Here is a 13027-nt window from a genome sequence, read left to right on the forward strand (position 1 = left end):
AAACTACCCTTGCAAAGGGATGGGTTTGCTTGCTTGTCATTAAAATAAAATCTAAACCATTTAAATTTTAATTTAAACAATCTAAATTAAAGTATTTTTTATTATATTTATTAAAATAAAAAATTACAAAATAATTTTAATAAATTTTTTATTTTAAATTTAATTTAAATTTAATTAAAAAGGTTTAATTTTTTATAAGATTTTTATACCTTTACTTTGAAAAATAGCTATTTGCATAATATTATGTGTAATTAATGATGGATGTTGAATATTTTGTTTTTAAAAGTTATAAATTTATTTCATATCACTTCATAATATAATTTATTTAATATTTTTTAAAAAATAATTAATTACGAAATTTGTACTTTATCTGTTTTTCGAAAAAGCAGAAGTCAGGACTCAGGACCGGAAGGATGGAACGCAGATGCTTTCGGGGACAGGACACGGTGCTACAGGCTCACAGCTAGCTCTTGTCCTTTCCGACGTCCATTCTTGAATTCAAGAGTTAATGCAAAAGGACCCTTGAAAACGACCCTTCTTTACTCTTTTTTTTTTTCGCCCTTTTAAAAAAGGATCCAATTCATTAAAATAAAATATATAATAATCTTTTGACCTTTTCCAAAATACCTATTTATATTTACATATACACACACAAATATAAGAATAATGCAAATGAGTTTAAATAGGGGTTTTGAGCTCGAAAGGATATCAGCTATCACCCAACAAAAATATAAAATAAAATAAAAAAGTGCTGAAAGATAATTAAAATAGCAGAATTTTTACTATTCGCTTAAAAATTAAAAAAATTTAGAAATTATAAAAAATAACTCATAAAATTACACACAAATATCTTATAAAAATTAGCATCAATTAAGTCTCATAAATTACAAATAAATTATAAAATACAAATGTTATTTTTAACTCATGTAAAAGTTTAAAATATAATTTTGATCAACCATTATTTTAGGGACTTAATTAATACTTATTTTTTCATAAAATTTTTATTTACAAATTTATGGGTCTTTTTTATGATTTTTATATTTTTTTTTAAATTTTATAATTAATTAATGATTTAAGTTAACTTTTTTAGAGAAGGAAAAAATTGCACTACTTCAAATTTAAAATACTAAACATTTTTTTTCTTGGCAAGAATGACTTACAATAGAATATGTCTTTATTATCTCGCAAAATTGGCACAATGGCTACTCCAATGCTAAAAATATTCACCGTTTTCAATATCTCATCACGGCTTCTCTTGCATTGCGAGGCGGGAGTAGTTTTGTTGCAAAATTGATAGTATTTTTGGAATAATTAGTAATCAAAAATAATTTTATCTTTATTTTAAACAATGAAGGAGACCTTGATTGTGTATTATACACTAATTATAACTTTATAAAAGGTAAAATTAAAAAATTATTGAAATTTTATATAATTTTAATTAAATAACAAACTTTTATTGATATGTAAAATCTGATTAAAAATATCTTATATTATATATAGGGAGGTAAAAAGTATTATTTTGCATTAATTGCATCATTGACACGTGTAAAGTTGATAATTTGGCTAAAGCAGGCTTATTTGAATAGAGCTCAATTCGAGCAAGCTTGTTTGAATTGAGGTTAAAACATCTTACTTTTTTAAAAAATTCATATAGCCAAGCCCCGGCCTTAACATTTTTTAGCTGAGTTCAAGCTACCTCGTCAATCTCAACCAAAATTACTAACTCTACATATATATAAACTCAAAAATTTTAGTAGCCAACCTTATTTAAATCGGACTCAATTCGAGTTGGGTTTATTATGAAATAACTTAAAAAGTTCATATAGTTAAGTCTGCTCTTAACTTTTTTCAAACGGATTCGGACTTTGCCCAAATTACCAGCTCTAGACACATACTCAAAGAAGCTGATAAGGAAGTCATGGCTAGTAACTTCTCCATCTAAAATTACAAGATACATGTGGATAATATCTCACACACTAATCAATATTATTAAATATACTTAATAATTTTATTTTTTTAAAATAAAAATATAAATAGATAAAAAGAAGACAATATTGAAAGGGGAGGGCAGAAATTAAATAAAAAAAGATAATATTAAAGTAAGTATATTTAATAAAACCATAATCATCTCAAAGCATTTATATTTTAAAATATAATTTTTTTAAAAAATATTTTATAATTTAGGATGGAAAAAGACATTTATGTTTGTGTTTTTTTATAAATTTTTGTTGTGCAATTAAAAGTATACCGCTTTCAATCTTAATAATAAAATAAGGGTAATCATCCCTGTGATTATTAAAAACTGGTGTTGCATCTTTAAACTTGTTAAAAATTTATGTATAACTTCCAATTTCACTCTTCTTTGCAAATTACAGTCAATGTCATAATTACTATTTAGAAATTAAAGGTGCTCACAAATAATTTGTTGTAATTATCAATAAAAACACTAGTTATCATAAACATAATTAGACCCTCAATAAATAAGCAAGTGGCAAAATTGGGAAAAAAAATGAACTACTTAAATTTTGCCCTGTGCTCCATCTAATCTTTAATATTAAGGTAGACGTAACTATCTTCAAGTTTATTAAAAAAATAGTATCTACATATTTAAAATTGTAAAAAGAACATATAACTTTTCAATTTTACCTTATTTTCAATTAATAATAAATTATTGCTTAACAATTCAAATAATAATAAATAAGCAAGAGGTAAAATATTAGTTTTCAAAATTTCAAAATTTATCTTATATTAAATATCAGAAAAATATCAAGTAAAATAAAATTTTTTTCTTATAATTAAGAGATGAGGAAAAAGAGTAGACATCTTATTTAAAAAAAAATTCATGGCAGCCAACAATGGTTAGTTTAGTTAGTAAGATTTAACACATAAATTATAAGATGGTAAGTTAAAATACTGTTATTAATATAAAAATCTTATTTTATAAGTTTAACAAGTTTTCTCAATATAAAGAGTAGTAGGTCATGATTTTAACAAGTTTTCTCAATCTAGTCCATCTAAATTTTACAAAGATAAAAAAAAATATCAAGACAGATCCAATCTCATTATTTATAATGAATGCAGATTATAAAATTATCTTAAATTCTGATATAACTTCGTGTATATTTGGGTATTTCACTTTTTATATTTCAAAAAGACGTTTGTGACTTTTAAAAGGTAAATGTTGTTTGTCTATCATTGTACTTTTAAATATACATTCTAAAAATTCATTCATATTAGCATTGAAAGTCTTTTTGCAAAAAGTCAAGGAGAGTTACTCTTGCCGTTTCAAATATAGAGTTAAAATTTTTAGCCACCTCTTTTTCATATTTTTCCTTGCTAATATTTTTTAAAATGTAAATACAAATATTATATATTTTTTAATAAATCAACATTAACATAACAAAAATCACATATTATAAAATTTATCTTTTTTAGTAATTACACATTTAAAAGTACTTTCTATCATATATTATTTAAATAATTTTTAATTTATCAAATGGACTTTTAAAAAAATATATTCAAACATAAATTTCATTATATTAATTAATTTTTAATAAATTAATTTTTATCAAATAAATTTTTAACAAATAAATTTTTATGAGACTAAAAATTACATGCACCCTTGCTCTTTGTATCCCTTACATGATTTTTGTCACGGTCTTATAAAAAAAAATGATTAAAAGTGAAGGCAAGAGGACGCTTGAAAACGACCCTTCTTCGCTTTTTCATTTTCACGTTTCACCACTCGCGCTTTCGTTTACCGGTCTCTCTCTGTTTTTTTTTTTTAACCAAACGTATGCTGGTCTTACTACAACTCCTGTCTCTCAAAAATAAAAGCAGTTTTTTAATTAATTTTAATACAAAATATATTCTCAATTCAAAATATATTCGGTTTAAAATATAAATAGATTTTAATAAAAATCTGCATATCCCTAAAGTTTTTATTTTCAAAAATATATAATACATTTGTTATTTTTAATCTCAGTTATCAATGCATTTTAGTGAGAGATAACTTTATGCAAGAATTTAGATTAATAAATATAAGAGATAAAATGAGAAAAAAATTTACATGTACTAAGTTATTTGTGTTTTGAATTAAAATTAGTTAAGAAAAAATGCTTATATTTTTTACCAAAAAACTTTTATTGATCTTTTTATAATTTTTAAGGTCTTGTTTCTATTATTTTTTGATTAACTTTTATTAACATTAAGGTGTAGGTTTAGATTGCACTGTTTTAAAAGTTGGATGGAAATTAATTTACCTTTTTATTCAAAAGAAAAACTATAATTTAAAACGAGACCAAAAAAAAGAGTTATCTGTCTTAGGAGTTGGTAGCGATAAAATTAGAACAGAAGGATGTGTTATTTAAAAGAAAAGTAATTAATGCAACGCTTTATTTTTTATATAAAAGAAAAGTAACTAATTTTATTATTTTATTTAAAAGTCCACATTTAAACGTTGAAGGATAATAGAAAAGTAATTATAGTTACTCAAATCAACTTGAGTTAATGTTTTGGTCAAAAAAAAAAACTTGAATTAATGTTTCTATTTTTCCTCAAAAGAGAAGTAGCTAATTTTTCCTTTTTTTTCCTTTTTTTTCCTGTTCAATGGACATTATGATTATGAAGGGTAATCTGCATTAAAAAAAAACTTCAGCAAGTATATAGTTAGGACCCAGGACCCAGGACCCAGGACCCAGGACTCCAGCAAGTAATCTGCATTAATTTATCTTCTTTAAAAAAGCAAAAGTCAGGACCCAGGACCGAAAGGACGGAAGCAGGTGCTTGAGGGGACAGGACACGGTGCTACAGGCTTATAGCTAGCTCTTGTCCTTTCTAACGTCCATTCTTGATTGAATTCGAAAGTTAATGCAAAGGACCCTTGAAAACGACCCTTCTTTACACTTTTTTTTTCCCTTTTAAAAAAGGATCCAATTCAATAAAGTAAAATAAAATATATAATGATATTTGACCTTGTCCAAAATACACACACATATATAAAATAATGCAAATGAGTTTGAACGGGGGTTTTGAGTTCGAAAGGATATCACCCGACAAAAATAAAAAATAAGAATAAAAGAAAGTGCTGAAAGATACTCTTCCATTTAAAAATATAAAATATTTTTTAAAAAAATTAAATATTAAAAATATAATTATTATATTTTTTCAAATACATTTTTATTAATAAATAACTTTATATTTATTATAAATATTTATTATAAAATATTTAATACGAGTAAATATAAAAAGATAGAATTAATTTAAAAGTAAGTAACCATTTTATTGAGGGATAAAATTTAATTAAAAATATTTTATATTTTCCAACAAAATGAGTATTTATGCCTCTTAATTATTGTGGCGCAAATTTTTTTTAATCGTTTGAAAATAGTGGAATTTTTAATATTAGTTCACTTAGAAATTAAAAAGATTATAAAAATTATAAAAAATGATTCATAAAATTACACACAATTATCCTATAATTTTTATATCAATTAAATCTCATAAATTACATATAAATTATAGAATAAAAATGTTATTTCTTACTCATGTAAAATTTTAAAATATAATTTTGATCAACCATTATTTTAGAGACTTAATTAATATTAATTTTTTATAAAAATTTTATTTACAAATTCATGGGTCTTTTTTTATAATTTTTATATCTTTTTTTTTGTAAATTTTGTAATTAACTAATGATCTAGGTTAACGCTTTTTAGTGAAGGAAAAAATTGCACTACTTACAAATTTAAAATACTAAACATTTTTAGTTACATAATTGAGGGGTAAAAAAAAAGTGCTTTAATCCGTGACAAAACAAACTAAGCAAATAATTGAACAACTCATTTTACAAATAATTTCTCATAAGTTTATTGGTGCTTTGCTTTTTTTTTTTTTTCAATGAGTTATGATAGAATACATCTTTATTATCTCACTAAATGGGCAGAATGGCTAATCCAATGCTCAAAATATTCATGATTTTCAATATCTTATTGATGGCTTCTCTTACATTGCCAAGCATGAGCAATTTTTTTGAAAAATTGATAGTTTTTTGGAATAACTACTGGTGAAAAATATCTTTTAATAACAAAAATACTAATCGCTTTTGTAATGGCAATTAAAATGATATTAAATCCTATTTATTTATTATCTATGTTATGCCAAATGTTATGTTTTATGATACAAGTTTTTTAATAAATAAACTCTTTATTTTTTGATTCTAGACCCCAAGAATTATTTATTTCAATTTCTATCCTTGTTTACTTCCCACTTTCACCCCCTGCCAACGGGGTTGGGGAGAGTATGATATTATATTAATATTATAAACGAAAAGGGTTTGTGTTTTGAAACTGTTAATTCTAAGAAAGGTTCATATATATTTTAAAAATAGAAAAGATGCATATGTAATTAAGATAAATTATAAGGGAGGTCAATGTATTTGACTCAAAATTTATAATATTTATCAACTTTATCCCTATTAAATATACATGTATTAATAGTATATTTTTTTTTTTAACGTTCAGTGAGGGAAAATGGAGAAATTTTTAATAAAATTTTAATAAAGTGATTTATAAATATGAACCCAAAAAAGATAAAATCTCACCTCTCTTTCTTATGAATAGGATTAGAAAAAGCATGCGATAAATTTTCAATTAATGTTAGGCCCTTGCATGGATTTATGCAATAAGTTTTTTGAATTAACTAGTTTTTTTCTGCAATGTAAGAGATATTTTAATATTTAAAATATAAAAATAAAAAATAATTTATTTTTGTGTACTTAAAATAACATATTTTGTTGATTTACACAAATTAAAATTTAAATAATAATTTATTCTATAGTAAAAATTGTCTTTGCCCATACATTTTAAAGACAAAAATAATTACCCATTTTATCTTAAAGTGTGTTATTTTATTTATAGAATAAATTTTTATTTTTTATTAATATGTGAAAAAAATTTGAATTCAAGTTAAAAAATATACTTCTTACAATGTCTCCCTCATAATTAATCAAAGAAAAATTGCCCTTATAAAATATTCCTGAACCTATATTAATTGTCCCGCGCAAATCAAAATTTAGGTAATGATTTCTATTATACAACATGCCATCTTTATCATGAGGCTAACAATTTAATATACAGTTTCGAATTCAGGAGGCGGGTTAAGAATATAACGTATTTTTAATCGAATCATATTTTTAATAAAATAAGTATTTATTTTTAAACTAATCTCATCTTTCTATATTTACCCCTATTAAATACCCTACAATAAATATAAAGTTATTATTAATAAAGGCATTTATGAAAAAAAAAAGGTAATAATTATACTTAAAAAATTAAAAAAATTTATATTTTTAAATATATAATTTTTTAAAAAAATATATTATATTTTTAAATGGAGGGATATTGAAGGCATGATTCCAAAGGATAATCTGCATTATAAAAATAACTTTGATGTCATCTCGTTTTATAGCCTATCAAGTACCAAAACTACCTTTGCAAAGGATGGGTTTCCTTGCTTATCATTAAGATGAGATGAGATTTGAATCATCTAAATTTTAATTTAAAGAATTTAAATTTAAAGTATTTTTTATTATATTTATTAAAATAAAAAATAAAAAATAATTTTAATAAATTTTTTATTTTTAATTTAATTTAAATTTAATTAAGAGGGTCCAATTTTTTATAAGATTTGTATACATTTACTTTAAAAAATAGCTATTTGCATAGTGCTATGTGTAATTAATGATGGGTGTTGGACATTTTATTTTTAAAAGTTATAAATTTATTCCATACCATTGCATAATATAATTTACTTAATATTTTAAAAAAATAATTAATTACGAAATTTGTACTTTATCTTTTTTTCCAAAAAGCAGAACTCAGGACTCAGAACCGGAAGGATAGAACGCAGATGCTTTCGGGGACAGGACACGGTGCTACAGGCTTACAGCTAGCTCTTGTCCTTCCTGACGTGCATTCTTGAATTCAAAAGCTAATGCAAAAGGACCCTTGAAAACGACCCTTCTTTACTCTTTTTTTCCCCCTTTTAAAAAAGGATCCAATTCATTAAAATAAAATAAAATATGTAATAATCTTTTGACCTTTTCCAAAATTAGAACAGAAGGATCTGTTATTTAAAAGAAAAGTAATTAATTTTATTATTTTATTTAAAAGTCTATATTTAAACGTTGAAGGATAATAGAAAAGTAATTATAGTTACTCAAATCAACTTGAATTAATGTTTCTATTTTTTCTCAAAAGAGAAGTAACTAATTTTTTCTTTTTTCCTTATCATTTGAAAGTGTGATTACGAAGGGTAATTAGCATTAAAAAATTAACTTCAGTAAGCATATCTTTTATGTCATCTCGTTTTACTTTTACAACGTCTCAGGTACCAAAACTACCCTTGCAATGGAGGGTGCTTAGTTAACTGTCGAAATTTTATGGAACCAAAAAATAAAATGTAATTTGAACTGAAAAAGTTAAACAGAAATAACGCGTTCCAGCTGGCCTGTTTTTGGATACAATTCATACAGTACATGTTTCAGAGTCTGGACCCTACAACACTGCAAACCTTCGTAAAAAGCAATCTGATCACTTCAGGAAATTTCTTGAATTCTTATTATTCCGCATTCACTCCGTCGGTGAAGCGTACTCGAAGAAGTCGGTAAGGGTACGTAATGAGTATATTTATGCTTGTATTTTGTATGATTGAATAAATTAATTTTTAAATTATAAATTCAAGGATGTTTGAAATTTATTTTTTATATAATATTTCTTTAATTTTAATCATTAATTAATAATAAAATAATTCAAAAAACTCTTAACAATTATAAAAAATTAAAAATTAAAATAAATATCCTAAAAATTATAGATGAGGACCCCAAAAAGTTAAGAAAATTTTATTGATTTTTCTTTTGAATTTTTAAAATTATTTTCTATCACTTTTATGTTAATTAATAGTTAAAGGTAATTTTTATTAACGACAAAGTCAAATTATACTATTTTTAAAAATTAAAGAAAAATATTATATAAAAAATGAATTTAAGATTTTAAATGCTTAACTTTTACTAAGCATAATTATTATACTGCTTTCCATCTTAATTATAAGATAAATTTAATAAACTTTGTGATTATTAAAAAATTGGAGTTATGTTTTCACAGTTGTTGAAAAAAATTAATTTTTTTGGCCTGAGTTAATATATATATATATATATATATAACTTCCTAATTTTACTCTCCTTTTCCCTCAATATCATGATAAATTACTATTTAGGAACTAAAGTTCTCGCAAATAATTTGTTGCAATGTCAATAAAAACACTAAGTTAGTAAGACAATAAAAACCATAAGTTGTTTTTTTGGCCAAAATATAAAAACCATAAGTTATTGTAAACATAATTAGACTCTAAATAAACAAACAAAAGATAAAATTGAAGAAAATTTAAGTACTTCAATTTTTCCCTAGACTCCATCTAGTCTTGAATATAAATAGTATTTACATTCTTAAAATTGTAAAAAAAATATAAATTTTTAAGTAATAATTATAACAAATTGTTGTTGAGGAATTCAACCAATAATAAATTAACAAGAGGGGAAAATATTAATGATCAAAATTTTTAAATTTGTATTGTATTAAATATCAGAAAAATATCAAGGATAATAAAAGTTTTAAAAGTTTTTCTTATATAATTAGCACATGAGAGAAGAGAGTAGATATTCCATGTCTATTAAAACAAAATCTGAAGACAGCCAATATTGTAAGATGAAATTTGGTTATTGATATAAAAATGTAGTCTTGTGAGTGTGGGCATGCTACGTTTCCTGAAAATAGGAAAGGGCTAACGAGGCTTGTGGCAGACAAGGAACAGCGCTACAGCGAGCCACCGTCCTTTATCTATCTTTATCAAAAGTGAATGCAAAAGGACCCTTGAAAATGACCCTTCTTCGTTTTTTTTTTTTTTTTTTCACTTTCACGTTTCACCCCTTGCACTTTCGTTCTTTTTCTTTTTTCTTTTTGAATAATACTGGAGCCCCTCATTCATGAAAGAACGTGCACAAAAAAGAAGCCAAATCAAATTATTATTTTACTTGAATTGTCAGAGATCTGGATAAAATTTTATCTTCTTCTATTTCTTTAATATCATTTTTGTAAATATTTTTAAATAAAAATTTTTGAGTCTCTTTTTTTCAAATTGAGGCTAAGATCGAGTGTAAAAATATTGAAAAAGTTGATGCATTGAGAGTTTTGTAAGTTTAAAAATAAATGACTTTGATGGAAAAATATTAGATGATTTGTTTTTTATAATTAATAATTTTTTTTACACCATCAGATAATAAAGGATACCTAATAATCTTTGAAAGATAGTTTATAATTAAATTTATACCTTTAATCTAAAAAAATATTCCATTAAATTTCATTTATAAGGCACATTTTAAAAAATTTATTTGATTTTATTTATAAATTACAGTGCAACTTTTTAAGTAATATTTAAAAGATATGTTTAAAATTATCATTCATAAAAAAAATAACATGATATTACTTTTTAAATTTATTATATACAAACATATTTAAATTTTTACATATTTTTATTTTTTATATTTTTTTATATTAATATTAATAAGATTGATAAAAATAATTTATAAAAAAATCAAAACAGCAGTTATTTGTTGAGTACAATGTGTCATTTTCGAGTTAAAATTTTGCGCCTCCCAGGTGAAAAGTTAGAGTCTGTCACGTGAAAATTTACGATGGATGTTGTATGTTTTATTTTTTAAAAGTTAAAAAGTGTATTTCACATCATTTTATAATATAAGTTACTTGGTAGTCTTTCGGTTCAATATATAAATTATTTTTTAAAAATATAATCTAATTTATTTTATAAATTATTTGTTGATAGAATTATTTTATTTTAAATTAAAATTTTCTTGAAAATTCCCTTGAAAACGACACGGTGCTACAGGCTTGGAGCTAGCTCTTGTCCTTTCTAACGTGCATTCTTGAATTCAAGAGTTAATGCAAAAGGACCCTTGAAAACGACACTTCATTACTTTTTTTTCCCCTTTTAAAAAAAGGATCCAAGATGTTGATGCATTCTTGCAAATATTTCTAGATGAGAATTTTTGAGTCTCTTTTAAGCAAATTGAGACAGAGTTTTATAAGTTTAAAAATAAATAATATTTAATTAAAATTGATAGAAAAATATTAGATAATTTGTTTTGTAAAATTAATAATTTTTTTACACCATTTAATAGTAAAGGATACCTAAGGATTCTTGAAAAATAACTAGTGACTAAATTTATACCTTTAGTCTAAAAAAATACTACCTTAAGTCTTATTTATAATGTATATTTGATTTCATTTATAAGTTATAGTACAGTTTTTAGGTAATATTTAAAAGGTATTTTTAAAATTACTTTTATGAGAGATTACTTTTTAAATTTATTATATACAGATATATTTGAATTTGTAAATATTTTTATTTCTTATTTTTTTATATTAATATTAATAAAATTGATAAAAATAATTTATAAAAAGAATCAAAACAGTAGTTAATTGCTGAATGCTATGTGTCATTTTTTTGTTAAAATTTTGTGAGTCTCACGTGAAAAGTTAAAAGTCCGTCCAGTAAAAATTCATGATGGGTGCAGTATGCTTTATTTTTTAAGAGTTAAAATGTGTATCTCACAACATCTTATAATATAAGTTCTTTAATATTTCTGAAAAAAAAATTGATGACGAAATTCGCACTTTATTTTTAAAAAAAAATGCAAAAGTCAGGACCCAGGACCGAAAGCACGGAGAGCAGGTGCCTTGGCGGACAGGACACGGTGCTCCAGGCTTAGAGCTAGCTCTTGTCCTTTCTAACGTGCATTCTTGAATTCAAGAGTTAATGCAAAAGCACCCTTGAAAACGACGCTTCATTACTTTTTTTCCCCTTTTAAAAAAATCCAATTCATTAAGATAAAATAAAATATATAATAATCTTTTGACCTTTTCCGAAATAAATACATACATATATATATATATATATATAAAATAAAATAATGCAAATGAGTTTGGATGGTGGTTGAGTTCGAAAGGATATGACCCGACAAAAATATAAAATAAAAAAATATTAAAATATATTCTTCCATTTAAAAATATAAAATATTTTAAAAAGTTAGATGATTAAAAATATAAATTTTTAATCTTAAAAAAATATATTTATTACATTTTTTTAAAATGTACTATTGATAAATTATTTTATATTTATTATATGATATTTAATAAAGGTAAATATAGAAAGATGAGATTAGTTTAAAAATAGACAATTATTTTATTGAAAGTAAGATTCAATTAAAAATACCTTATATGTTTAAATAAAATGAGTATCTGTGCCTCTTAATTATTGTGGTGCAATTTTTTTTAATCATTTGAAAATAGTGGAATTTTTACTATTAGTTCACTTAGAAATTAAAAAAATTATAAAAATTATAAAAAAATTATTCATAAAATGACACACAAATATCCTATAAAAATTAGTATCAATTAAATCTCATAAATTACATATAAATTATAGAATACAAATGCTATTTCTCACTCATATCAAATTTTAAAATATAATTTTGATGAACCATTATTTTAAAGACTTAATTAATATAAATTTTTTTAAAAAAAATTATTTACAAATTCATGGGTCTTTTTTATAATTTTTATATCTTTTTTGTAAATTTTGTAATTAACTAATGATTTAAGTTAACGCTTTTTAGTGATGGAAAAAATTGCACTATTTACAAATTTAAAATACTAAACATTTCTAGTCACATAATTGAGGGGTAAAAAAGTGCTTTAATCCGTAACAAAACAAACTAAGCAAACAATTGAACGACCCATTTTACAAATAATTTTTCATGGATTTATTGGTGCTGCACTTTTTTTTAATGAGTTATGATAGAATACGTTTTTATTATCTCACCAAATGGGCAGAATGGCTAATCCAATGCTAAAAATATTCACGATTTTCAGTATTTTATCAATGGCTTCTCTTG

The sequence above is a fragment of the Prosopis cineraria genome, unplaced genomic scaffold (genome assembly GCF_029017545.1).
Source record: "Prosopis cineraria cultivar Desert tree isolate PC_DT_omini unplaced genomic scaffold, ASM2901754v1 PC8, whole genome shotgun sequence".
In the NCBI taxonomy this organism is placed as follows: domain Eukaryota; kingdom Viridiplantae; phylum Streptophyta; class Magnoliopsida; order Fabales; family Fabaceae; genus Prosopis; species Prosopis cineraria.